Raw genomic sequence first — 24,399 nt, 5'->3', positions numbered from 1 at the left:
CTGGAAAGTGTTTTCAAGTTGGATGTTTTATTTTCCATTTAAACGTGGTGAAACCCAGACACGGGGGCTCTGTCTTGGCACCAGGCTGGTAGACCTGGACCTCGGGTGCCTTCTGTGGTTCATGGCCTTTAGGGGACTGGGAGCAGCCTGCAGCCACAGTGACATCACAAGCCTGCCCAAGGACTCCAGCCTCTGTCTAGATGCTGGATACAGACTCTATCTTCACTGGGTATCTCTAGGGACACAGATGTGTCTTGAAAAGAGAAAATGCCATGGTCTTTAAACTTTTGCTGTTTTCAATTTTTATTATTTTTATTCATCCTTTGCACAGAATTTTGGGCTCTGTCTTTACACCCAAGTTCAAGGCTGTTGAAGGAAGTTCTAGTCAGAGGAACAAAGTCAGGCCACAGTTTGTGACTGTGGATGGAGACAGGCAGGAAAAAGCTGAGAGATGCATAGGCCACAAGAAGCAGCAAATTCAGCGTGATAGGAGGGAGGGCTCTACTATTATGGAGGATGTCTGCATGCTGCTGGCCGTGGAATGTGGTACACTCCTGGTGTTCCTCCTGGCTGTTGGTAAAGTGCTGGGCTGAGCTCTAGATGTTTGTGCCTGTGAGTTCACGTGAGGTCAACTGCCCACTCTGCAAGCATCTAGGTCTCCATAGAGAGGACACAGACAACCTATCCCCATTGTCTTCAGCTCTTACCAAATGCAGGGCACATTGACGTTGAAGATCCAGAAATGGCTGCAAAGTCAGGCAGCTTTTCTTGGTTTGTAGGACACGGACTAGGCTTCGCTGGTTAAGTATCAGAGGGACGTGACAGAGAGGGTCCTAAAAGTTTGGGGAGCAAGGATTAATTAAGGTGCTTATAGGGTATAGCTTTCTAAAGTTCTTCCATTGTGACCTCGTTGTACCTAAGAAATTGTGTGTAATCCTTGGCACCTAGGTATATAAACCAAATGTTTATTGACAATAAATCATACAGAGATTTATTTTTTAAATTCTTTGATATACATATAATTTTACCATTTATTTATTTGTTTGTTTTTGTTTTTGAGACAGGGTTTCTCTGTGTAACAGCCCTGGCTGTCCTGCAACTCATTCTGTAGATCCTCCTGTCTCCTGAGTGCTGGGATTACAGGTGTGTGCCACCATGTCAGACAATTTTACCACTTATTAAAGGATAAAACAAATTTTCATACTAATAAAATGGATTGCTTGTTTATGTTTACTCAAAGAAGTAAGCCTTGGCTGAATATTTAATGCTGCAGGGTATAGAATATCTTCAATGTCTTTTAGAGTTGATGGGTGTTTTGAGTTTATAGCTGTAAGCCCTGAGATTGCTGTGTCATGTAAATTCATAGTGCAAGATATCAGAAGTCTGTTTAGGGCCATTTAAAAACCGTTGGATGTTCTGACCTCCTTTTAAGTCAATACTCATTAAACACTTGTCTTTCTTTAATGAAGCTCCAACAGGGCTTTTTAAAATCAAACATTTTAGCATCGTATAATCCAAAGATGTACTAATTTGCTACTTACATGCCGAGGAATGATAACAGGAAAATACTTTTTTTTCCCCACTACCAGACCATTATGTTTCTACTAGAGAAGAAAACTTTGCAGGTAGAGTAAAAACACTGCATAGTTCAGTGTATGACATCCAGCAGGCTTGAATCTGAGCCAAGGTGTTTCGGGCAGCGCTTGCCGGTGTTATGTGGTGTGATGGCACCCGCTGGACAGCTGTGTGATGCAACAGGGAGACTGCTATCAGGAACATCTCACGTCCACTCCACAAGTGGTCCTTTGAATTCATTCATGGTCATTTCATGTTCAGAGATCTTTGATTGCTAACCATTCTTTTGCAACCCCTGTGTCCAGTCACATGACCCTGCGTGCCCATAGTTCTAAACAAGGCTAGAGAGAGCAGAGGAGTCACCAGGTGCAGGTGGTCTGTGGTCCATGCTAGAGAATGTGGTCTATGTCTGAAGGGCAGCAGGAGACCATGACAACTGCTGAGCAGGGCTTAGCAGATCTGATTGATAGCTTAGACTGGGAAGACTGTGCAGAAAGTTCTGGGCCAGGCCAGGTAAAAGTCAGAGAGCCCCAGTGAGAGATGACTGCAGTAGCGATGGGTCACCTACTCCTCAGCATTGGAAATGAGGATTTGAGCATTGTCTCTCACCCCCATACCAGCCAAGTAACGTTGACAAGCTTAAAGTGCTTCTGTGGCTAACACACTTGGACTCTCATCTGCCCATGTTCATCCTAAAAGGGCCAGTTTCAGGTACTTTATACAGTGGTAGGTAAAAAATAAATGAACAAACAAACAGACAAACAGGAAACAGCAAAACTGTTTGTAGTCTAAGATCTCACAGTTGCATAAACAAAAAAATACAAATTAAAATGAAAGCAGCAAGTATGGCCATTTGAGTTTAGCTAAAGTATAGCAAAGAACATGGGAGGCTATGCTGCTTGAGTAGAAAGGAATACCATGGAGGGCCTCCCTGAAGAGTGTCTGGGAATGGAGACTTTGGATATTAAACTATTTCAGACTAAGGAAATGGCAAACTCAGTGGTACTAGGGTATGAAAGGGCTTGGGGGTTTTCTGGCAGAAAATTAGAGCTAGTAAATGAAAGGGCGATGAGCAAGCCAAGACATGGCACAAGAAGAGTAGAGAGGGTGGGATATGTGGCCCAGTTAGTAGAGTACTCCCCTAGTATATGTGTGAAGACATGAATTTGATTCCCAATACTGCACACATTGGGGTTGGTGGCACACGCCTGTGAACCCAGCACTGTGGATGTAAAGCTACAAGGACTGAGAGGTCAGAGTCATTCTTGACTATGTAGTTAGTGAGTTTGAGGCTTGTCTGGGCTACATGAAAGCCTGTCAGAAATGGAAGGGGGCAAATAGGAGGAAGGGAGAGGAAGAAATGAGTGAATTGTTAGTGGAATAGGATAATACTTGCAAAGGGCTGAGGCATGGTAAACACTCAGTAAGTGAGGTTGACAAGGGCTTGTGCTGTTGGGATGGCCTTGGGAACATAAGAGAAGATTCGTTATGAGAATGGGCAGAAGTCGCCAGACATGGTCAGGAGATTAACTTGAAGAGGATTTCCCCTTTGTCAAGAGGTAGATTGTGTGATGAGTTTGGGTGTGGTGAACTTGAGATTATGACAATCACCTCCTCTGCAAACAACTGACAAAACGAGGTTTAGAAAGAAGACTAGGAGCAGGAGTTCAGGGCATTCCCCGAGGACAGGGAGCAGAGACAAGTCCCACCTTGTGGTGGAGGGGGCAGAGCTTCAGAATTGGGATCTGATGGGGGAAGTGCTTCTGTGTGTTTGTCTTACTGGATGATAAATAAAATACTGTTTGGCCAATGAGGCAGCAAGTTAGGCAGGACTAAGAGTCAAAGAGGATTCTGGGAAATGTAGTAGAGAAGTGGTGTTCCAGGCAGGAAGTGACATAGCAAGGAGACTCATATTTAAGAAAAGAGAAACAAGAAATGTCCCTTTTTCCCTTCGCCTCCTCCTGAGGCAGGATGTGAGCCATCCCCAAGAGAGGGCGCCATCGAAAGGCATCCTCTATGAGATAAGTCTTATAAAATGTATAGATTTATGATAATTAAGACTGAGCTAACAAATGAGAATCCTGGTCATTGGCCAAGCAGCTTTGTATCTAATATGTCTCTGTATTATTTTGTCCATCCACATGGCGGGCAGAACTCAGGGGGCTGACGGAGACTGCCCATGTGGCGGTGGGGCTCGGCAGCTTTGGTGGAAAGATTTATCGTAATAGGGATCCCAAGAGAACTCTCTTCATCACCCCCTGTATGGCCCTCAGTGACCTGTAGAGTTGGCAGGAGGAGTCAAGACCTTGGCTCTACACCTCAGACCTATCGTTTGTGTGTTTGTGTAGGTAGCAGGCCTCTCATTCTTCCTTGGCAGGGTCTAGGCAGCTGTCCTGGGAGTGTGTTCTTTGCTGCCAGTCAGGGCTATGTGATAGACACAGGGAAGTATGTTTGTTGTAGGTTCTGAACCGAAACACAGGTATCACCAGGACCTTTTGTCATGGCACAGGAATTTGGAAAATGCCACAGAGCAGGTTGGTTCTTCCTGTGGGGTGTCCGCTAGGCTAGAATTCTCAGTCATTCAAGCCAACACAGACTGATTCACTAGAGACGGCTGCCTCTACAGTCATAACTGCCTCTGAGATGTCAGGTGGCATCTGCCACCAGGTCAGGTGACTCCTTTTCTCTCTCTGGGCCATGCCACAGGCCCAACAGTAGGGAGCTCTTGCCATAACTCATCTCAGACCCAAACCTGAACTCCAATCTGTTTCTGATTTTCATCAATCTTGCAACATCTATTTTATATTTTTTAAAAAGGTGCATTCACTGTTTTATTTCCAGTTTAGAACAGCACATGATTTTTATTATTCTTTAAAGCCATTATAGGATTTAGTTTTCTTCACAAAGCAGTGTTCATTCACTTTAGACACAAAGAAATGAGAAAAGTCACCTGTCAGTTTAATACCCAGAGACAAACATGGGGACCTATTGCTTTCTCTTTCAACATTTTAATAATTTGTGTATTTCTGAAGTATTTGTAGCAATAGAAGCAGATAGCGCTCACTGATTACTTACTATGGGCTAGTAGATATGCAAAGACATTGAATATATTTAATTACTACAATAAAAAGCACGATCCTATTAATTACTACAATAGAGAAACAAGCATTATCCTACCTCACATCTCCAAATAGAAGGTAACAATTATGGGTCCTGGGGCTGTAGCTTAGTAGTAGAGCTCTTGCCTGGTATGCATGAGGCCCTAGGTTCAATCCCTAGTTCTGCCAGGAAGAAAAAGAAAAACAATAGAATGAAGAGTTATGGTTGTGGAGAGCTTACGGGGGCAGGCATGGCTAACATCTATGCCCCTGTGCTTTCATTAAGAAAATGATGCCTAGAAGATGTCTACAGGGACTCGGTTATCTAGTGGTCAAGTAGCGTTTTACCCCTGAGCTCTCGGCCTCCGGGACTCATGCCCTGTGTGACAAGAGTGATGAGCTGATAACAGGTGCAGCTTCTCCCGTGTCCTCACTGCCTTTCTCTGGTCCTTGTGCACCCGGCTGCCCTCCACTCACACCCTGAAATGACAGACAACACTTTAGAATGGAACTGTGTCTCTGAGTGGCCCCCCTCCCTCCCTCTTCCTAAGATCCCTCAATCTTGTTGGTTCTAAGCAGTTGTTGTTATCTCTTTTCAAAAGAGTACATGCTTGCCTCTGTTGTTGTGGAACTAGAGTTGTCTTAAGATTTTGCTAGAAACTAGAATGATTGTAATCTGGCTGACACTACCTTTGTATATTCTTGTCTTCCTTTTCCCTGCTCCTCAATGGCCCAAGCACACGAAAGAACATTTTGCACTGCTGTAACTCAGACACACACGCTCACAAGTACACCACAGTACCAATCAATGCATATTTTAGGTATGTGATATTGGCCATATACAGTAAACCCAAAGTGGAATGCTTTGCTACCATGCCATTGTGAAGAGAAAATTGCCATCTCCCCACGCAGACCTGGAAAGTTGTCTTAGGGTTTCTGATGCTGTAAAGAGACGCCATGACCAAGGCAACTCTTGTAAAGGAAAAACATTTCATTGGTGTGGCTTACATTTTCAGAGGTTTATTTCATTATGATCATGGTGGGATATGATGGCATGCAGGCACGCATGGTGCTGGAGAAGGAGCTGAGAGTTCTACATCTTATTCCACAGGCAACAGGAAAGAAACTGTCTACCACATTGAGCGTAGCTTGAGCAAATGGAGACCTCAAAGCCCACCCTCACAGAGACGCAGTTTCTCCAACAAGGCCACACCTACTCCAACAAAGCCCCCAAAGTGTCACTCTCTTTGGGGGCCATTTTCTTTCAAACCACCACAAGAGGCATCCTGTTCTTTCAGCCAAGTGGTTGGCTAAAGGCACATGGAACTAGTTTAATGGGTAGACTTGTGGGCATTAAAGGGAGAGAAAATCGCCTCAGCCCGTGCATACACTACAACTTTAGTTTTCTAACAGTCTCCCACAGACAGTCTAATAGAGTGTGGGTGTGAATTCTTTCTCATTGACCAGCGCCTTGTCTTTGAAGCTCTTGACGTGTTCTCAGACCTGGGTTGACTAAAGAGTTTGACTAGGAAATTATCTTCCCTAAGACGGACCCCCAGAAACACACACACACATAGCACACTAATGCTTGTTTTTGTAAGGTGAAGGATAATCATCCCTTGGGCTCAACATGCCTGTGCATCTGGGTACCAGTGATCTAGCTATCTGATGAGGCAAGGACTCAGGTACCAGCTCCTACTAATGCCCTATCATGTGTAGAGAAATGTATATGTGTGTTCTCCAAGTAGACTTTCCAGAGTTGATTAAAATAAATAGGAGGGAGATGGCCCTCTGGGAAGGTCAGTTCATTTGCTGACCTTGGGCTGTATTGATATATATGAGCCCTTTATTTGGGATGCCCCAGCTTTTCTTCCCTGTGAGAAAGCCTGTGTCTTTCTATCCATCTCTTGTATCACTGCTTCCCTCCTGATTGCTGCTCTGTTTGAGTGCGCTGGACTGGGCAGGTCGTGGGAAAGATCTCTAGGCAGCTGGCTTGTCTGAAAGCCAGGCCTGGCCAGTAGGGAGGGCGGGCAAGAGAGGAGTCCTTTCTACCCTCCCTCAGTAGGAAAATAAAAGAGATAAATGAACCCTAATCCTGACCCAGGGGCGAATCCCAATAAAGATCCAGGTTAATTCTTCCTGCTGATCCAACCCTCGAATTCATTGTGAGAATTAGAGAGTTCTGAACACTAATTTGCCACATCAGATTGTATAATTATCTTTTATAGGCCCTCGTGTGATGTATGCTGGGTGTTTGTGCTCCAGGGGCTGAGTGTCTGCCTGTGTTTGGACTTCGGAAGTCCTTCCTGCCAGACTTGAGCATCGCACGTACAGGTGGGGGTAGGAGCTACCGTGGTCTGTGTCGTGTGGTCAGACAGACCCAGCAGTGTTCGAAGCCCATCTTCTGAGGGGATACTTTCTCATGATAAAACAGGGGAGTTTTAAGTGGAACGATAGGGGGGAAGGTGAACCCCATGCAAGGCTGTGGTACGGGCCAGGTGCCTGGCTGGAGTTGGCATCTTCCAGAAGGTCCCTGTGTGAAGCAACAATGGGACATTCAACAGTGGGTCTCTCCAAAGTTTGGGGTTTGGAGACTGCCACAAAGCGGATCATTTCAGGATCAAATTGTGGTTCTTATGCTTATGATTTCATGGTTCCCTTGCACCATAAAAACATTAAAAGGAAACCTTTATGGCTGTGATGGTATAAGGATGATGATTAGTGCCCAGGCCGGATCCGTTAGATAATTTCCTAACCTCGACATTACTGTGACTATCATTACTATGACTGTCACTTGCTCTGCTTTTGAAAGACATGAGAACATCTCTGTGGGCCCGTAAAACTAACTGCAACATGGTGGATGTGTTGACCTTGGGGGAGGTTCTGGAAATGGGACCCTGTGCTGTGGCCTCCAGAGAGCTTCTTGGTCTATTTTGTAGAAGTCACTCCAATGGGATATTTCTTATTTATTGTAATAAAAAAATCACATTCATGTGATACGTGGTTCAGGCATATGAAGGGATCATGCTGCAAGGGCAGATCTGGTCAGGTGTGTGCTGCCAGTTGGCTCCTTCTGAAGGTGTTTCAGTCAGCCTGTCCGTTGTCCTCCACAGTAAAGGGAGAAAAGGGCCATGCTGCCAGGCTAGATCTGTGCAAAGCCCAGCAAAGCTCCCAGGACACATTCCAGCTAGTGTGCCAGGGGCAGACTTAATATCCCTAGGGAGTCAAGCTCTTTCGGGGAGGTTCAGGTGGCCATGCCACTTGAGAGAACAGAGTGAAACAAATGTTCAGTGGAATGCAGAGATCTCTTGAGATACGCACCTGCCTAGAAACCAGCCTCTTGGGCTGTAAGCCCAAACTTCCTGCATACCTAGTACTCCACAGTAGCCAGAAGGGGATCTGTGGCTGGAGAGAGACTGTGGGTGGCTTGCCTGAGTTCATGGGGGTGTGGGAGAATGTAAGAGGGGTGTCACCAAGCTTCAAGCTACTTACTCATTATGTATAGAGGACTCCCAGCCTTGGGTTTCCCTGGGAACACATGAAAAATGCAGATTCTAGGCTATGGATCTTGTCCAGTGGGTTAAGTACTTGTCAGACAAACACGAGGACTTGAATTTCAATTCCCAGAACTTTTATAGAAGCCAGTGCAAACCTCTGAAATCCCAGCATCTAGTGAGTGGAGAATTCTTAAGAGCTCATGGGTCAGCCAGCCTGGTGTCCATAGCAGGTGAGCAGTGAGAGACCCTGTCTCAGACAAGGTGCAAGGTGAGCACCCATGCTTGAAGTTGTACTTCAGCCTCTGTAAGCATGCCTTGGCTTCCACATCATGACGCATGCGCACCTGTACTCACAGACACAGACACAGACACACACATCACACACACACACACACACACACACACACACACACACACACACACAGGCACACACACACACACACACACACACACACACACACACACACACACACACACACACATATATATATATATATATAGAGAGAGAGAGAGAGAGAGAGAGAGAAAGAGAGAGAGAGAGAATTTTAAATGTAGATTTCTCAGGTTACCACCTAGACACCATGAATTCACTGTTAGCCACATCTCCAGCAGATCCTCAGAGACTAAGGGCATCTTAGGAGGCTTCCTCCTGGTGCCCGGGCCCCATTGGAGACCAGTTAGGACCACTGGCATGGGAATGGATATAGAAACCTAGGGGAAGGAGAAGGGGCTGGTCCCAGAATCCTTCACTCCCCTCTTCATGACACTCCCCAAGTCTTGTCACTTCAAGAAGACCCCAGCTCTCTGTATTCTCCCCACCCCCCCATTAAATTGGCTGAAGTGAGACTTCATGGGGCAATGTGAGGACTAACTATTGCCTCGTGTTAAAATTAATTCAGCTTTCTACCAGAAGGAGGGAAAAAGCTAAAACCGTCTCCATTCATCTGGGGTCTAGCTTGAATGAGTTTAGGGGGTGTGATCCACCCAGTAATAAATTGAGAATAGGTGGGTGTGGGGCCACTTAGCAGAAAGCAGGAGTGAGAATCTGTTTGCTGTCTGGGAATGAGTTTTCTATTTCTGTCAGTCGGCCAGTGAGGTTGGAGATATAACACAGTTCTTCTGAACGCAAGTCAGTTTGTTTTGCCCCACAATCAGAAACCTACTGCAGGAGGCTAGGATGATAGCTCAGGTGCAAGCCTGGGGATCTGAGTTCAATCCCCAGCACTACCACCCATGTACAAAATATTTGTAAACCCAGTGCTGGGAAGGAGATTCCATAAGGCTCACTGTTCAGCAGCTCCAGTTACGGGGTCCCAAGTCCCAAATCCCAGTGAGAGCCCCTGTCACCTGGTGAATGACACCCGAGTTTGATCTCTGCCTCTACACACATACATACACATGGGCAGCCCCTGGAACTTAAATATGCAGAGACCATATTGCATTGGAGGCCTGAGGCTGGTCCTTGGGTAAGTTCATGGACATGATAGTGGGGTGCGGGCCCTGTAAACATGTCACTGGAGAGGCACTGTGGTGCAAGAGGTCCCTTCTCCCATCTGACCTAACCGCTGGTGGGGTCTGGCTGCAGAGGACCAGCGCTGCACTGACTTCAGGAACTCAGGGACCCCAGAGTGATGGTGTGTGATTGTGTGCTCAGCCACCCAAACAATCCTTTCTCTTGTGTGTGAAGGTTACCAGTTTCCCGTTTCAAGTCTGATTGTATTCTCTTCCTCTCTTGTCTGTCTTCTCTCTGTTTTCATTTGCCAACCTAAGGGGCTAGAGTCATTTTTTTGAGCCTAATGATGGGGAGGCTTAGAATGGGGCTATTATCTTTAAACACCGTTTGAAATACTACTCTTCCTGGCGTCTGAATTAGATTGAACAGAGGCCGGATTTAAAGATTAAATATCTGTTTTAACAGCAACAACAACAGCAACTCCACTGATACCTGCACATTTGTTCAGGAATTACCTGCACTAACTCACACCCCAGAAACCCACAAGGGAATGCATACTGCATAGTAGTTAGAGGTATGTAACTGGTGTTTATTGGAATGTGGTGGAGGCCAGGGGTGGAACCTGATGATACAAGTGTACTGCCCTGTTGAATGAGTTCAGACAGTAAGTTAACATACAGAAATAACAGAATAGGAGTCTGTGTAAAAGGACCAATGGAGGACTAGGAAGCTGGCTCCTTTGGTAAAATGTTTGCCTTGAAAGCATGGGAACCTGAGTTCAATTCCCCATATCTGCATAAGGAAAAAAATGAAGGTGAGAGTTGTGAGTAGTGGAGGGGTTACTGCATACAGCAGGAGCACGCGCACACATAGAAACACACACATGTGCACCTGCACATAGCATAAGTATGCACACATGAGTGGATACACATGAGCACACACATGAGCACACACATGAAAGTTCCCACTCAAAACAGAATAGCTCAATATACAACCATCCATTATTTTGCTATCAATGTCTGTTGTTAATAACTTGAAAAATAAGATCAGCATCCATTGTCATACTGTTTGTATTTAGTTAATTCCAGGTTTGGGTTTTATCTTTTAAAAGCCATATTTCTTTGAAAGTAGGTTTGGATTTGTCATGACCCCAAGTGAGTGGATTTCTTCTGCAGTGTAGTTTCACTGCATATTAAACAATGATTGCAGCTAGCTGTCAGTCAGAAGAAGTGGCTCATGCTTATACATCAGCACTTTGGAAGCTGAGGCAAAAGGTGTGTGAGTTCAAGGCCAGTCTGGGCTACAGAGAGAAAGCCTGTTTCATGAATGAATGGAAATGGCAACCCTTAAGCCTCTGTGTCCCTAAAAGACCTGGCGTTTAGGGTCAACCCCCACCAATGGCAAGTCTGATGATGGTGTGTTCAGTATTGCTCTACTTCCAGATTTAACCTTCCCCTTATTGTTCTAGGTAAAACCAGAGGTTTCTGCTGACATGGAACATGGACAAGAGAATGGTGAGTTGTGAGTAGATGTCTCAGTGTACCTGTGTTTCTTCTGTTTTATTTTTCTTGTTGTTGCTGTTTTCTGAGGTGGACTCCTGTTTTTTGTACGCCCTCTGGTATAGACACATCCCTAACACTCTGCGTGCCTATCTAGAGCACAGGCAGGTGCCTTGCTGTTTGCTATGGGAGTGTAAATACAGCAAGCAGTTAATGCAAGCAAGGCTGTGCTCCGTGCTCTCCTGATTGTCACTCAGGTTAATATAATTGTGCACACCCCCGTGGCTCTAGCAGATATGTTACAGTATGACCAAAGACAAGACAAAGACATTGAGGTATAGTCACATGCTTAAGATGGCGTGGGTCATTTGGGAAACAGCCAAAACTCAAAGCCAAGTCCATATCTTTGCTGTTCTGTATTGCCTTTTTGCATGATGGAGGGACCCCTCCCCCAACAAGTTCTTGCTGCCTGTCAGAATTCACTACAGGGACAGTCTTGTTGTGCACAGGGAGAATCACCAGGCAGGTGACCCCCAACCTGTACACACAGGGGATAGGTGGCAGGTGGACCACACCTGCTGCCCTTCAGGAGTGCAGAGACTACCCGTATTAAACAGGATCTCAGAGCTTTCTGGAAAACTGCCAACCGGGTCTGGTCCTAATAATGCTGGCTGTAGAACAGATGCCTCTCCCTTTATCCAAGGGCCCATAACTGTCTAGATTCCTCCATCCAATGTGGTTACAGCACTTCTGGCCATAAATCTTAGTGGTAGGTCCTGAGTGGGAAGCTCAGACTATGGACAGGTTTGCCTAGAGCCACCAGATCATCCCAGTGTCTCCTACAGAGCGTGGGAATGGAGCTGGAACCCGACAGGTCACAAGAGGAGGACAGCGTGGTACTTTTCCTAGTTCCTGGGACAGATGCATCATTTGACAAGTGGCAGTGCTTTTTCTTGTTTTAATCTTGGCGGTTATGGATCTGATTGAAGATGAATTCCTCTGTAAGATGGTGATGCTAAAGGTCTTGTTCTTTGGGAGACCAGGAATCGAATGAAAACCAAACCAAGGTCTACTAGTGTGCACAGTCTTGACAGTCCTGGCAGAGAGTTCATCTCCCAGCCTTCTCCTCCCTACTCCCAGTCACCCCTCTGGTGTTAGCTTTTGGGGAACCAGCTGGGGTACCCATGATATGCTCTAATCTAGGGACTCCAGTCTTTTTGCATAGTGTTTGCGTCTTCCCAAGCCTCTTTCTTAAACCTAATATTCCATGGGTCACTTGATGCCTTTAAGAAACCCATCGTGACTATCCATTTGTTGTCCCGGTATCCTTGTCTCCTTGTCATCATCTCATGTCCCATCAGTTAAGAGTCCCCTGCTTCCCATCTTACCCACAAGACAAGATTCTTCCTGCTCTCTGTGTCTCCACATCCTTCCCTTCTGCACCGTGACCATCACATTCATGTGTGCCCGTAAGCACACATGTCCCATAAGGCTGGCTTCTCCTTCACCTGGCCCTTCAGGATGTCATCTGCAAGGCCGCTTCTGAATCCCCTCAGGGCTCTAGGCAGTAGGTGTGGAAGGGCATCTTGTCCCTGAATCTATGCATTCCAACTCCTCCTATCGTCAGTTTTCATCTGAAAATCCAAGGAGCGCAGAGAAGGTACCCGAGTGACAGTGAGCTCCCTCATGGGAGCGTGACCTCGTACTCAATGACTGTTGTTGAAAGATTGTTTTAGCTGCTGTCTGGGCTTGGTCACTAGAGGACTATGTGCATATTGGGGTCAGGAATAGTTAATAAGTGTCTTGAGGGGATTTCCAGGCAAACCATGGGTACCGCCACCCATCTGAAAACAAGTCTTACCCTTTATCAGCCCTTAGGCTTCCTCCTCAACCCAAAGGCCAGAATATCCCATAGGATGTAGCTTTTCCCCCCATACCTAAATGGCAGTGGTTCCTTTCTTTGTTCATTCATTCTGCAGCTATACATTGATGTCTGCCATCCCTGAGATTAATAGGGTGAGTGTAGGTGATATGTAGTAAAAACAAAGTTTTCAAACAACTAAAGAGGATACAAACAGCTGATGGTATTGCAGACGAATATGGAGCCGGGAAACCCAGCCCAGCGCAGCTGGAGGGAGGGGTGAGCACAGGTTATAGCTTTCATTAGAGGGAGATGGAGACCTGAAGGAGGGACGGAGGACACCCTGCATGCTTTTGTGAAGACTCTTTGGGACAGAGGGAATGGTCGCATTAGCGGATCAAAGCAGGAGCATGGAAGCTCAGGGTGGACTTGCGAAGCAGAGCAGATAGATGTGTGAGCATCTCAGTGAGGGCTGATGCGCAAGAGAACCAGGCCAGGGAGAGCCTGGAGGCCCTAGACCCTGCTGTTGAGAGAGCGCAGCAGCGCTGGTGCGGTGTGCTAGGGTCTGACTCTCCCTCCTAAGGTCCTTTCTCAGGGGCTGGTATCGAAGCCCAGAAGAGCAGGTGGCTGGGAGGAGAGGGTCTAAACTGTGTGTGTGTTTGAGAGAGGGGGGAGGGAGGGAGGGTGAGAGAGAGAGAGAGAGACAGAGACAGAGGCAGAGAGACATAATGTGCCCATCTCCCTCCTACCCTGTCATATACAGAATGGTAGTGATGATGGCAATGGTCCAGAAAGCCCTGGTCACATCTCAGGAGCTTCCATAACTGCTGAATTTAGATTCGCCTCTGGCATTGGGCTCTGGGCTTAATGTCATCCCCAATACACACACCCTGCAGGCCTACTGGCAAAGGAAATGGGAACATGGGTAAGAGGAGAGTGGCCAAATGCCTATGTTTTCTTGTTCTGCATATCTTCGGGCATGGGTAGGTGCTAGGGGCATTCAAGGGACACCTAGAAGTTTCACCATCAGGCCTTGGAGCAGCTAACAGTGCTGAGGGTGCTCCTGTGTGGGCTCCTCCCATCTCTGAGGGCTGCCCTGGTCTTGCAGCTCCCCAGTCTTTCTCTCACCTGACTTTTCCCTCTGAGAACGAGCTGCGCTAATTGACAGCTGTAGAAATTATGGGGTCAGCCATCATGCTACAACAGCCATCAAGGAGAGACGGGCTCAGAGTGCCTCGCTCAAGTTAACCCTGGATACAGAGGGTCTTCCCGAGAATGTATCCCTGTGCCTCCAGCCTTGGCTGTTGTTAGCAACTGTGTGATGGAAATTGAGCCTGTAAGACATTGAAGTCTGGTGTCTATCTAGGGAGAACTAGGTGCGTATCTGGGTAAAGCCTTGGAAATGGGTGCTCTGTTGATAGTGTTTGGAGAAGGAGGGAAGAATCTTGGCCCCTGTGTTCCTACCAAGGCCAAGGCCAGGTGTGTTTCTGGGCAACTCCTGGGGACAGCTTCCCACCCAGTGCCTTGCCCTGCTGCCTCAGTAATCTTACAGGATTAGAGGGCTGGCTCTGCCTACTTCCTTTCAAAGAGCTGTGACATCATTGCCTTCTAGCCCCCAAGGCTCCTCCTGTGTGGTGTCAGAGGGAGGAAGGACTGTTGTAACTGATGAAAAATCTGACACCCTGGGAGGACATGCCCTTTCCTCAACTCCATCCATCATGTGTGCTTTGGGGGGGGTGGGGGGGGCGCTGCCACTCAGATGACAACTTCCACTAGGCAGGGAGTTGAGAGGGGAAAGCTGGGAGCCCAAGCCGGCATCATTAGTTGCAGGGGTGAGCTCAGCCTGGGACTAGTGTCATCCCAGGGGTTTGTAGCTGGAACTTCCCTATGGGATCCAACTGTGAGTCACTGTGGTTGGTGTCCCTGCACCGAACTTCTTCTCTAGGTCTCCCACTGTCCCCTGGGACATCATGGTCACAGGTCAGGGCTAGTGACTCACTGGCTACCTCAGCCAACTCCAGGGGTGGAGTCTTCTATTCTCTCACCTCCTGGCATGTGGACCCTCCTTGGTGTGATGGCCACAATTAGGCTGGCTGCTGTCTCAGAAGCTATGTGCAAAATGTGTGGGCCAGCAGAAGGCCCTGTCACCCTGGGGTGGCCAAGCAGAAGCCGCAGCAGTGGCAGATGTGTTCCAGAGGCTATGTGGGAAGTTCAGGGTGCTCTGTGGGACAGCCAGCTGCAGCCACTGGGGTGAGCTTCCCGGGGACACCTGGGAGATGGGGAAGTAACTCAGAGCCCTGGAATACAGTGGGTTTTACGCAAAAGCCCACACAAGGCTGCCATGGGAGGGCGACACGATGGTGTGGTGCACAGACCGGTCATCACCTCTCTCGGGCTTGAGTCTCAGCTCTGGGCAAAGGAATCATTCCATGTGTTCTCACTGTCAGCCCACAGCTGCCTGGACCCGTCTGTCCCACAAACTAGACAGCACAAGGTGGGGGCGGCTATAGGAGAAGAGAGAAAGCAGGTCCCTTACTTAACATGTTGGAGGGTGTGTGGTGGCGGTAGAAATGGCCGTCGTCTTTTGTTTTCGTTTTCTCCCTCTTAGCGTCTGGTTTGGGAGCAAAAGGGAGAAAGGATGTGAGGGTGGGTGGGTGGGTGGAGCAGGGAGGGTCCGGTAGGAGTTGCAGGAAGGGCAAAATCATGATTAAGATATGTTGCATGGAAAAAAAATCAAAAAAAACAAAACTATCCATAGGAACACGTGGAAACGACTGTCTGGAGTCACCTCCTGAAGCTGACTACCTGGCACTGTGGCCTCAGTGTCACCTGAGATACAGCAGGGAAGCTGCTTGGGTATGGGACTCGGTTTACTTACTGTCAGTCTGCCTATTTCAGGAGCGATGGAACCGACCTATTTGCCTCATGATTGGCTTGTATCTTTTGGCTCATAAGTTGTGGGCCTTTAGATTCCTTTCCTCCTGTGTGTGTTCTATGTGTGCAGGGGTCCCATGTTCATTGTCTCCTGTATGCATTGTATGTGGGGTACACATGTTCATTGCCTCCTGTGTGTGTTATATGTGTTTGGGGTACACATGTTCATTGCCTCCTGTGTGTTGTGTGTTGCGTGGTGTGTGTGTGTGTGTGTGTGTGTGTGTGTGTGTGTGTGTGTGTGTGTGTGTTTGGGGTACACATGTTCATTGTCTCCTGTGTGTGTTATATGTATATGGGGTATGTGTGTTCATTGTCTCCTGTGTGTGTTATATGTGTATGGGGTATATGTGTTCATTGTCTCCTGTGTGTGTTATATGTATATGGGGTATATGTGTTCATTGTCTCCTGTGTGTGTTATATGTATATGGGGTATATGTGTTCATTGTCTCCTGTGTGTGTTATATGTGTATGGGGTATACATGTTCATTGTCTCCTGTGTGTGTTATATGTGTATGGGGTATATGTGTTCATTGTCTCCTGTGTGTGTTATATGTGTATGGGGTATACATGTTCATTGTCTCCTGTGTGTGTTATATGTGTATGGGGTATATGTGTTCATTGTCTCCTGTGTGTGTTATATGTGTATGGGGTATACATGTTCATTGTCTCCTGTGTGTGTTATATGTGTATGGGGTATGTGTGTTCATTGTCTCCTGTGTGTGTTATATGTGTATGGGGTATATGTGTTCATTGTCTCCTGTGTGTGTTATATGTATATGGGGTATATGTGTTCATTGTCTCCTGTGTGTGTTATATGTGTATGGGGTATACATGTTCATTGTCTCCTGTGTGTGTTATATGTGTATGGGGTATATGTGTTCATTGTCTCCTGTGTGTGTTATATGTGTATGGGGTATGTGTGTTCATTGTCTCCTGTGTGTGTTATATGTGTATGGAGTATATGTGTTCGTTGTTTCCTGTGTGTGTTATCTGTGTGTGGGTCTACATATTCAAATATGGATATAGAGGTGTTGTGCATTGACCTCAGGTGTCAGGCCTCAGGTGCCTTCTACCTTTTGATACTGGTGTTTGTATATTTTGTATCTTTGGGGGATGCATGGAGGTGAGAGGAACTTGAGCTTGGTTCCCTGCTTTAATCACAGGGCCCTGCGGGCTGAGCTCCCTTCACCTTGGTGACCCACTGAGCCACCTTGCCACTGCCCTTTTCCATTTTATTTATCCTCCACTTGTTTTGTTTAAAAGCCCGTCTTTCCTTGGTGTGGAACTTCAGTTATAGTTCAGGCCAGCTGACCCGTGAGCTCCAGGGATCCACCTGCCCCCATTTCTCATCCTGCCATCTCTGGGATTGCAGGAACCAATGCCATGCCTGGCTTTTTACATGGACTATGGGGATCTGAACTCAGACCCTCCCATTTGAAAAGCAAGCGCTTTCTTGACTGAGCTGTACCTCAACCCCCCATTTCCATTCTTATTTCAAGCAGAGGGTGGGAGGGGGCTTGAGAGCGTCAAATATGAGAGCAGCCTTCTCAGGCCTCAGGCATGGCACCCACCCACAGGCAGGCCCTGTGTTTCTGAGAAAACCCTGAGACTCCTTGGGACAGTGAGTCAGTGTCCCAGATGAGAGAGCAAGGTGGTGGGGGGGGGGGGCGTGCAGAGAGCTGGCCACTAGTGGGGACCCCAAGGGTCAGCCCCGTGGGACCCAGCTGATCTAAACGGAGATGGGTCTTAGGTACAGCCATGCATGTGAGTTGGCCAGAGTGAGAGCTCGTGTGAAAGGGTCGGCTCGGGGTGACTCAGTCAGCTAGCAGACTATAAAAAAGGGAAATGACTCACTTCCAACCCTGAACAAGAACTCCTAAAGCCAGGCCGCCAGCACCTGTCTGGGACGTGGTTAGTTATTAACGCTGCCAGTAAGAGTGTCATGGGAACAGAGTGCAGAGGCTGAAGGCAGCCTGCCTTTCTACAGAGTGCAGACAGTTGCCCTCATGTTCTTGGGGCTCCTCTCCACCTTGACCCCAAATGTAGCCAAGACCTCAGATGTGTAGCATCTCTCAAGGTACATATGCCACAGAGCTGGGCATGGGAGCCACAGACCCTTGTTTCAGACCCACTGTGAGATCAGGTACCGGGATCAGCTCAGATCTAGCTTTCCCAGTGTTAGCTGTGCAGGGGCTGGCTCAGTCTCCTTCTGCCATGCAGGCACCAAACAGTGCAATTCTGCTTCCAGGACTGTCTAGTCGTCAAACTCCAGAATTCTGCTTCCAGGAAGGGTTTTGGGTGACATGGGCTGTATCAAACTAAAGGCCTCACCCATAATTATCTAACCCAGCCATACCTACCTAAGGGTCAAGCATGATGTGGCCCCAGAAGAGAGTGGTGATGGTCTTGTCTAGAGTCTCTAGTCCATTTCTTCAGCTGCTTGAGTTAACCAAGGGTGGATAGAGAGTAGGCTTTGCCCTGGGCAGAACATTGGTGGAAAGTTGAGCTAGGAGTTCAGATCAGTTCTGCCCAATCCTTTCTGTCTCCGCGCCTGGAAAAGTACAGGATGGAATGGCTTCTCCTCTCAGATCCCAAATGACGTGCCCGGCCACTCTTGGGGGCAGCCCAGCCTGGGCACTAGCCGTGCCTCTTGCTGCCAGGGTCTTGCTTTCCAAGTCCATATTGCCAGACAGGAGGAGGAAGCCTGGCAGGGCACTTTTAGCTACTCAGGCTCTCAAAGGTCCCCAAAGGAAGCCCTGGGTCGACAGGGAAAAGACGTAGTCTGGTATTTGTGGCTACCGCTGCAAAGCCCTCAAGAGCTCATAGACGCCATTTGCCCACCTGGGCTGCTGGAGGAGCACTGGGCTGGGAACTGGATCTGTGCTTCTGGGTGGCCACGAGCAATGAGCAACCCATGAACTACTGTGCTCACTGCCAGGGCTTCCACATCTGTAAAGTGGGAATGATAAGACCTGTCCTGGGTATTGGCAAAGTGTGTGCGTGTGAGGCCTGCTGAGATCACCCAGCCTGTGACAAGGCCTGGGAGTGGCTAAGGGCCACCCAGATGGAGGATGCAGTGCTAGGATACTTATGGTGATTAGCAGTCAATTTAGCAAGGCCTGAGGTCTGGGCTCCCTGGGAGGGTGGCTTTACCAGCACCCACCTGGGGCTTAAAGGCTTCTTTACCTCCCACAGCTGACAAGTCAGGTGGCTGTGATTTGTCTGAGCCTCCACAGGAGCAGCCAGCCTGCCACTGGAGCAGCCAGCCTGCCACTGTGGGCCTCTCCTTCCCTTCTTCAGGGGCTGGGCAGTGGGTCACGTAAATCCCAGCTCTTCCATCTGTGAGTGGTTCCTAAGAGACTCTGTCAATGTCACATGAATATTAGTGACTTCATGTCCCTTTCCTGATCTGCATCATCCCTGAGGTGCTGTTTCAAGTTGCTCTTGCCTTGGGAATTGTCCCAATAGTCACTTTCTCACCACTAAAGAAGACAGAGACACCTAGGAGCCTCAGATTTTATCCCGTGAGCCCAACATACCTAGGAGGTGCTCTGTAAATCACCATCAAAGATAGGAAAGTCAAATTCTCAGCATTTCCTTTTTCCAGGTTTATCTTGCTTTGCAGGGATCCACACAGCTGTTGAAGGGGGAGAGCTGTCATTGGAGGGAGTACCCCTTGTAAGGAATAGCCATCACACTAGTACTCAGTAGTTTGGGTATAGTCTTCAGTCTCATAGAATCAGGTTTTAGCCATTGGCCTTTTCCATCTCCCATCCAGACCATGGCATTCTTAAAGTCTTCCCAGATAGGTGCTTTCAGCTTAAACAATTTGACGATAGGGGATTTTCATCCTTTCTGAGGCTACCCACTCAGGTTGTCAACTCCCATTGAACAACAACAACAACAACAACAACAACAAAACCCAGAGGGATTCTGGGTGTATAGCTCAATGGTGGAGTACTTGCCTACAAGGCACATAGTCCTGGTTTCTATCCCGTGCATTGCAAATAGAAGACTCACTAGAGAGAGAGGAGATTGGAGCTATAGGCCAGCTGTCCTGTTCTTGCACTGCCCATGCAAATCCAAGTGTGGACCAGTGGATAGTTCAGCAGGTGAAGGTCCTGCCTCCAGGTCTGTTCATCTGAGTTCTATTCCTGGCGAAGAGAGCCAACTCTTGGAAGTTGCTTTCTGACTTTCACATGTGTACATGCACCCCTTCCAAAGATGTAATTTTTTTTTTTCAAAACCCATGTCCACTTCGAAACTCAGACATGGTCTTCCTTGGAAAAGGAGTCTAAGCAAGTTTTGGGTGATTCCTGAGAAGAGGACAGGAAAAGCGGGTGGTAGGGACATGGAGGCGAAGACTACACATAAACATATGTAGACTGATGTGGGGGGGCGGGGTCAGAGATCACCTGAGAAGCTTGGAAGAAAGACGCCGGCCAGGTTCTCCCTTGGAGCATCTGGAACCAGCTCTCCTGAGACCTTGACTCTGGATTTCTGACCTTGAGAACTATATCAGAGGATGAATCCTGATGTTTGAAGCCACCAGTCTGTGGCAGTTTGTCATAGAGAACCAGACATAGGTATGACTTGGCTCTACTTGATTCATCTCTGCTAATCCCCACCGCACCCCACCCCCATTCCTCTTTCTGTCTTCATAGAAAGGGATCCAACCATCCTTAACTTCCACAACACCCTGCAAAGAAGTTTGCAGCACACAGTGGCAGAAGCAGCTATATTGAAACCATGCCCAGCTTAATAATGTCCAACTTTTGTCAGTAGTGATGTAAGATTCTTGTGGTTACTCTTTCACTGTAGGACTCCAACAGAGCAATTGTTTCTGTTCTTTGATGTTTCTGACATGTATTCATTTCTTTTGCTGTGGAGTAAGACTGTAAAGACAAATCCCTGTGGCAAGGACTTTTTCTTAACTGTATTAATTTCCTGGGCTGATGTAACACATCCCACATACACTTGACGGCTTAAAACAATATGTCTCTTAAAATTATAGAGGGCAGTAGTCTAACGTGAGACCTCGGGGACTAGGGGTGTGGCTCAGTGGTAGACTGTATCGCGTGGAGAAGCTCCTAGGTTGGATTCCTCAGCACAGCACCAGGTAGAGTGTGAGAGAGCAGGGCTCATGGGAGGGGAAGGGGGGAATGAAGGATCTCATGAAATGGGACCTTGAAGGCTAACGTCAAGTTGTGGATGGAGCTGCTTTCTCGTGAAACATTGTTCGTGGTGTCTAGTGATGGCCGGCATTTTGTGACTTGGAGTTACATCACCCATGCCTCTGCTTTTGTGGTCACTTTACTGCTCTCTGTAGTCAAATCTCCCCCATGCCCTCCTCTTAGAAGGGCACTTAAGACTGCATCTAGGGCCTACCCACGTTATCCAGGATAATCTCATCTCCAAACCTTTCACTCAGTTCAGTCTTCCATATCCCTCTTCTGTTCTAGGGTCAGAACATGGTTTTGTGGGGTTGCTAGAACTTGTCAAGTGTAATACCGTAACCGTGACTGTGTCCACACGATAAATTCCACGAGTGGGTATGGAGGTGAATGGCGGGTACCTAGCATGCGTGAAGCCTGTTCTTTTGAAGACATCCTTTTTGCGCTGTCCCTTTAAGAACATTCCCAGCTCTCCTGGGAGTGAGATTGGCAGGAGGGGGCTGCCCCAGATTGAAACCCCATTACAGGAATCATTTAAAGTTCCCCTCTAGGAAGCTCAGGGCTAATGAGATAATTCCTATTAGGAGAGGAAGGAAATGAAGGTGGCCCGACATCCTTTCTGTCTCTAATTTATATGATTTACTGAAACCTCCCCCTCCTCCCTCCTGGGCCTCCTCCTTCGGCCCCTCCTTTGGCCGCCCCTTTGAATTCTGGTTCCACTGTCCACCCACTTCTGCCAGCCAGGGTTCTGGTTGCCAGCGAGTCCTAGCATGCCAGGCAACCTGGGAAGTTCGCTTTCCAGAGGAGACATCTGGGCTCTGTTCTTGGCAGCCTTGCCAAATCATGTCTCTTCAACCCTCCCCTCCCTCTCCCTTGTGCCTCACCCGGCTTGCCCACCCCAGCCCTGCCCCACAGGGACCAAAGAAGTGAGGAAAGCTGTCAGGAGAAGCCAGACAATTCCAGGGGGATGGAGAAGACAGGGCTGTGCCTATTTTGTTTGTCTTCCTCTTTCCAGGTCTGGACTTTAAGGGGAAGGGAGGGACTGGGAGGGGAGGGGAGGAGAGAGGAGGGGAGGGAAGGAGGGCAGTCAAGGGAGAGGTCCTCTTCTTCCTGTTTTGTAAGGCTGCCTACACTTTGCATTCAAGTTCTCTGCAAGCATGAAAACCCAGTTTGATCTTTCCTTGGAGAATTGTGATGTCACCCAAGCTTCATGGGGTTTGAAGTCCAGATTTTTCCCTGAATGCACATCTGGAGGCTAGAGAGATAGAAGAGCCAGATGGGGAGCCCCATCTCATCTGCCATGTCACTGCAGATGGCCAATCATTCTGATTATTTGGTGCATTCCTCTTTGGCTCAGGCAACTGGGGACAAGGATAACCATCCATATGTCCCCTTCCCGGTAGGGTCTCCAGCACCCAGAAGCATAGCTGTTTCTTGCCCCTGGCCCATTCTCTTTCCTGTCGTCTTGTTCCCCAGGGATGCCATATGGTGGAGTCTTCTGAGTCAAGGCTAAGAGCCAGCATGGCTCCGGCTCTGGGGACAGTCCAGCAGCCCTGATGTGCAGTGTGGGTGGCCTGTTCTGTGAACTTGGGCCTGGCCTTGTCTCTGAGAGCCCAGCTGCAGTCAGGAGGAGCAGTGGCCCCATCACGAACAAAGGGTGATTACCTCCAACTTCCCTTGTCATCGCGGCACAGATGCCACAAGGCCATGATGTGGGGCTGGAACTGGACAGAGCAGCAGAACATTGTGGGTACCATTTCCACTGGTGGGCCCACCCTAACTTTGAAGGCTGTGGTGTTCTAATGGGGGAAGGAGAGTTGGATACAGAAAAAAGGTGATGCAAAGGAATGATGCAAGAGCTGGGTATCCAGCAGGGGTGTAGCTCAGGGGCTGGAGTACCTACTTAGCATGCATGTTTGATACCCAGCATGCCAAAACAAAAACAAAAACAAAAAAACAAACCCCTTTGCATTTCAATGATCGATAATAACCAAGTCCAAGTTCAGTGTTGACATTAGCCTTAGCTGGCTTAGAATAAACCTTAGCTTTTTATCAGTCACCGAGCTTTGTCATTTACGGTGGGGACTCCTTAAGTCCCATCCCTGCTCAGGACCCCTGGCTTTATCACCTCCTCCATGCGCATGGGTCCCAGTTCTCCCGGTTTGAGAGTGCCCAAGGGCACATGGAAGCCGGACAGTGAGGAAGGGTCTGAATGCTAACAACAAGCTTAGCAATTAAAGGCAAGGGGAAAAATAAAAGTAATGGAGGGCAAATCTGGATTTCTTTATGTACCTCTCAGGCAGGTCTGAAAGAGAAAGGACTGTGGAAGGGGCTCCATATCCTTTCTTGGAAAATGTGCTGGGTTCATTTTGAAATAGAATACACCACGGAAGGAGTGGAAGGGGTCTCAATCCTTCCTTAGTGGCTGTTCCTATTCTCGTTGGTTTAAGGATGAGTCCAAGAGAAACTAACCTAAGCTGTCCAGGATCCTGTAACCTGTTATTTAACGCTCCCAGAATTGAGTCCTTGTCTGACTTATTAAGCTCAGGTGTCTCCAGTGAGCTAGTCTAAATCTGGAGCATTTTCCTATTGGAAGGAGAGAGGGACCTTGCTCTGAGTCCTTTCCATCCTTGTAGGGTAGCCACTTCGTGTTGTTGCTAATCTGGTTTGTTCATTCATGCATCCACATATGCATCATCCACTCATACATCCATCCATCCACCCATCCATCATGTATATATCCACTCATCATCCACCTGTCATCTATCTGTCCACCCATCTTCTATCCATCCACCATAACCATCCACAGTCATCTAGTCAGCCATGATCATCTATCCATCTACTCATCTACCCACCCACCCACCAGTTACCTACCTATCCACTCATATGTCCATTTACACATATGTCCACTTACCCATCTATATATCTACCCACCCATCATCTACCCACTTATCCATCCATCCATCCATCCATATCCATTATCTACCCTGTGTCCATCCATCCTTTGATGCATATACCCAGCCATATGCCTTCTCACTGCAGTCAATAATCTTGGTACTCTAAAGAGAAAGATGACATGGCTGCCCCTCTAGTCTTCAGCTAGCAGCTGACGGCTGTCAGATATGAGTAGAGAACAGAGTGTTCCAGCCACAGTAAGAGACATAGTGGATGAAGAGACTCAGGGAGTTTGGGCGTGGGGTACTTATTATCTCCAAAGTCCATCTTTAGGAACACTCCACTAGGGGATCAACAAAGGACCCAGGCTGCGGGTTCGGAAGGGTCTTTGATCTACCTATAAGTTAATGCTC

General features: G+C 47.8%; 2 long non-coding RNA genes across 7 annotated transcripts in view; one reads left to right on the top strand and one right to left on the bottom strand.

Annotated features, from left to right (window-relative positions):
• Positions 1-24,399, top strand: part of LOC100754175 — a 155,351-nt gene that overhangs the window by 115,444 nt on the left and 15,508 nt on the right. For 2 of the 4 annotated variants that reach the window (XR_004770821.1, XR_003487144.2), the window contains one exon: positions 11,092-11,137. This is a non-coding gene — a long non-coding RNA (uncharacterized LOC100754175). Of the gene's footprint in view, positions 1-10,088; positions 10,198-11,091; positions 11,138-15,045; positions 15,234-24,399 lie in introns of those variants that run through there. The other 2 variants (XR_004770823.1, XR_004770822.1) reach the window with 2 other exon arrangements.
• Positions 286-19,028, bottom strand: LOC107978829. Of its 3 annotated transcripts, XR_004770825.1 has the most exons (5): positions 18,278-19,028; positions 12,511-12,756; positions 5,022-5,153; positions 4,753-4,856; positions 286-833 (listed from the first exon to the last, which is right to left on the bottom strand). It is a non-coding gene; the product is annotated as an uncharacterized LOC107978829 (long non-coding RNA). The 3 variants fall into 3 exon arrangements; XR_003487145.2 differs by lacking the exon at positions 12,511-12,756 and having other exon boundaries at positions 18,278-19,022; XR_004770824.1 differs by lacking the exon at positions 18,278-19,028 and having other exon boundaries at positions 12,511-14,950.

Source organism: Cricetulus griseus, chromosome 7 (genome assembly GCF_003668045.3).
Source record: "Cricetulus griseus strain 17A/GY chromosome 7, alternate assembly CriGri-PICRH-1.0, whole genome shotgun sequence".
Classification (NCBI taxonomy): domain Eukaryota; kingdom Metazoa; phylum Chordata; class Mammalia; order Rodentia; family Cricetidae; genus Cricetulus; species Cricetulus griseus.
Note: the sequence above shows the minus strand (reverse complement) of the source record. Positions and strands in the feature narration are given on the sequence as shown.